This window comes from Pongo pygmaeus, chromosome 21, assembly GCF_028885625.2.
Source record: "Pongo pygmaeus isolate AG05252 chromosome 21, NHGRI_mPonPyg2-v2.0_pri, whole genome shotgun sequence".
Taxonomy (NCBI): Eukaryota; Metazoa; Chordata; class Mammalia; order Primates; family Hominidae; genus Pongo; species Pongo pygmaeus.
Genome location: NC_072394.2, coordinates 48,704,931 through 48,709,235, shown reverse-complemented (window position 1 = coordinate 48,709,235; position 4,305 = coordinate 48,704,931).

Sequence of the window (4,305 nt, the reverse complement as noted above, 5' to 3'; positions counted from 1 at the left end):
TGGGGCTTTCATGGTATGAGCCCAGGACAGGGATAGGGAGTGGCAGAGTGTTCCTGGGGATGTGGCTCGGGGTGGGGGCCATCCTGGAAAGCCTGGCAGGACTGACAGGCAGCAGGGCAGGGTTACTAGCATCCCAGGTTTCAATGTCAACCAGACCTGGATTAGAAACCTGTCTCTATCATTCCCATGCTGAGTGAACTTGGAAAATTTACTTTACTGCTGAGGGCCTCGGTTTCCTCATCTGTAAAGCAGGCAGATGCCTGCCCCCTGGGTTATTGTGAAATTTAAACAAGATGCTACATGCAACAGGCTTAGCCCAGTGCTTGGCATGTAGTGAGCACTCAATACATGTTGTCTGTAGACTGGACATGGCAGCTTACACCTGTAATCTCAAGGCAGGAGGATCGCTTGAGGCCAGGCAGGAGGATCGCTTGAGGCCAGGAGTTTGAGACCAGCCTGCACAACATAGGGAGACTCTGTTACTACCAAAAAAATAAAAATACAAAATTAGCCAGGCATGGTGGCCTGTGCCTATAGTCCCAGTTACTAGGGAGGCTAAGGCAGGAGGATCACCTGAGTCCAGGAGGTCAAGGCTGCAGTGAGCTATGATCACACCACTGTACTCCAGCCTGGGTGACACAGCAAGACCCTGTCTTAAAAAAAACAAACAAAAACAAAACAAAACAAAACAAAACAAAAACTCTGTAATCTGGGAATGGGAGAAAAATACTCTCTGGTCCATTCTCTTCCATTTTACCGGTGGAGAAACTGAAGCTCAGAGACGGAGTGGACATGGATGGTGGTCACACAGGCAGACGGGGTTCTCAGTCTCTGCTTCAGGGCTGAGCAATCCCAACTGACTGCCACCCCAATCAGGCCTTCTGCAAGAGGCTGGAAGTTGCCCTTTCCTGCCTCTGCCTATGGTCCTGCCATTCAGTACCTTGCCCAGGAAATGGACATACACGGCAGGAAGCCTGGGTCCCTTGGCTCCAGGAATGGACTCTCAGGACATTGCCAGTGCCGGGCTTCTCTAGGGCTCCCCAGCTGGTCCTGGAAAGCTTGTCTCACTGTCCCAGGAGGGGATGATTGTACCAGAATTGACCTACTTTTCTCCCACGGCCAGGATGCCTCTCTCTGGCGACTTCACACTTTGGTTTACATACCTCCAGTGATGTAGAGATCGTTACCTTACCAGGCAATCATTCCGTTTCCCTATCTTGGACTTAAGACAACCCCAAATCTTCTGACTTCCAAGCTAAGACTCATTCATTCTAGAACCACACCCTGCCACCACAACTTTCTTTCAGCACAGCCTGAGTATGTGTGAGCCTGTATGTGTGTTGGTGGGTTTCTCTGTGTGTTCCGCACTGTGAGCTCTGAAGGGAGAGGAAATGAACTGGTAACAGTTCTGTATCCCCAGGACTCAGGGCCTGGCACACAATAGGCACTCAAAAAAAAAAGAAAAGTCACACAATAGCTAACCTTTACTGAGCACTCCATGTCAGGCATGAATTCCATGCGTTAATTTATTTAATCATTATAATAACCCTGGGATGCTGTTACCATTATCTCCAATTTACAGAGAGGCAACCTGAGGCACAGAGAGGTGAGATAACTTGCCCAAGGTCACACAGCCAAGACACGGTAAAGCCAGGATTTGAATGGTGAGAGTCCAGAGCAGTTATTCATACCTCCCAGGTGAAGATGATCTGGAATTAAAAAAGGGAAGGGGAAAAAGGAAGGGCAGACCCAGGTAAGTATCTCTGTCTCTCCCAAATAGCCTGGGCTTCTGGAGGGCAGGAAACATGTATTGCTCATCTCTCTCTCCCAGAATCTAGCACAGTGCTTGGCAAACATTAGTGGCCAGTAAACACGAAATGTTTATTGAATGAATGTTTAAGCCAGGCATGGTAGCTCACACTTGTAATTCCAGGACTTTGGGAGGCTGAGGCAGGAGGATTGCTTGCATCCAGGAGTTCGAGACCAGCCTGGGTAACATAGAGAGATCTTGTCTCTACAAAAAATCAAAAATTAGCCAGGCATGGTGATGCACACCAGTAATCCCAGCTCCTCGGGAGGCTGGTGGGGAGAGAGGGGTCTCAAGGCTACAGCAAGTCGTAATCGTGCCACTGCACTCTGCCTGGGTGACACAGTGAGACCCTGTCCTCAAAAAAAAAAGAAAAAAGAAAAGAAAAAAGAAAAAAATCACACATGAATGTTTATACATCATAGGCATATTTTTCTCCCCCGCTATCCCTAGAGCCCTTGAGGATCAGGAACTGAACTATCTTCCTCTCTGTAGAGCTGCTGTTAGCCCATTCTGTGTGAATTAGAAAAATGTACCCTCTCTGGGCAGGCAAAATCCTGTGGATTTGGCATGGCAAGCTAATGACCCGTTGTGCAAAGAAAATAAAAAGCCCCCTTGCCTGGTGCCAGGGGTCCCAGGTTGACAGGGGGAGCCCCCACTCTCCTGCAGGTGCACCTTTGTGCAGCACACGACTTGAAAAGCTATCCATGGAAATTCTGCTGTGGCTTCCAGGGGCCCAGCACTAAGCCTGACCATGCAGCAGGCATTGTGTTTGTTGAACAGCTATTTGCCTGTATTCACCTTTCTTCTACCCTATTTCACCCGCAGCCAGTCTGAGCCCCAAGAGAGTGATTGGTGGAACAGCCACTAGCTGGGTATGTTGTGGCCACGGTGCTGATGGGGGAGTTCGCAGACGTAAAAGGGACAGGCAGGGTCAGGCATAATTGGTAAATATTTGTCTATCTAATCAGAGGGCCTTTTAATTAGCAATTTCATCCTTGCAACTGGTTTATTTTTTTTTCTTTCTGCGGGAAGTCAATTAAATGTAACAGATGGAGGAAAACATGGGGGTTTCCTTGTCTCCCACCATCTGTCCCATCCCATTCCACCCCCAGCTGTGCCCAAACCTTATTGGTGGGGCTGCCTGCCAGTTGCCAGAGAAGGGCAGTGCTAGGGGACATAAACAAAGGCGGGATTCCTGACCCCCAGGAAGCCCTCTTTGGTCTCTCTGGCCACCCTACACATGCAGGCTGATCCTGCCTGCACAGCCTGTGACTCCGGGGTCCTAAGATCTTTGCCAACAAGGTATCTCTTCCCGCCTGATCCAGTAGTATAGGGTCTGGTTGCCTTTATTTGAGCTCCCATGACAGGCCTGACAAGGGCCCGCATGCAGAAGAGACTCTTGTTTAGCTCAACAAATCTTTATTGAGGGTCTGCTTTCTGCCAGGCAATGTGTTGGGCACTAGAGACATAAATCAAATGGTCCCGGCCCTGCGGGAATGTGTAACACATTGGGGGAGACATTTATTCATTCATTTATTCTTTAAATATTTATTAAGCAGCGTGTGCATCAAGCTCTGTGCTAGGCCCTGGGGACGCAGTGATGAACCCAACAGGTCCCTGACTTTCAATAACTCAGTAAGCAGAGGACACAGGCCAGTAAAGTCATGCATTCAATACGTATTTATTGAGTGTCTGTGTGAGCCAGGCACTCTTCTGGCTGTTGGGGACACAGCAGTGAACAGCACAAAGTCCTTGTCCTTTCTAGTAGGGGGAAAGACAATCAACAGATGGATGTATAACGGCAGGGGTGATCCGTGATGTGAAGAAAAAATAGTCAAACAGCCATCATTTGGAGTTGTATGGAATCTTTTTTTTTTTTGAGACAGTCTCACTCTGTTGCCCAGGCTGGAGTGCAGTGATGCAATCTCAGCTCACTGCAACCTCTGCCTCCGGAGTTGAAGCGATTCTCCTGCCTCAGCCTCCTGAGTAGCTGGGACTACAGGGGTGCACCACCACACCCAGCTAGCGTCGTATGGAATCTAATTGAGCTCTGCAAATATCCGGATTCCTTGGCATGGCCTACGAGGGCCCTGATCCCCAGGCTCCAGCTTTCTCTCTAGGACTGTTTCTCAGCACTCACCACCTTCTGGGCTGTGTTCCAGCCACACCCACCTTCTGAGGATTCCTCCAACCTGCTGCGCGCTGTCTTGAGGCTTTCGCCCAGACTGTTCCCTCCAACTGGGGCACTCCTCCCCTCTTCTTTGCCTGGCCAACTACTCAGCTGAAGCGTCCCTTTCTGGGGAAGCCTTCTCTGATCTCTCAGGCTGTGTTAGGTTCTTCTACTGCATTCCTGCAGCCCAGTGTGGGTGTGGCAGGGTCCTCATCAGTCTCCTCACCCTGTCTGGGAGCCAGCCAAGGCCCCAGACCATGTCTGTCTTAGGTCCTCTGCACTGTCTCACCAGCACCAAGCTCAGTGCCTAGCACATGCCCCATCC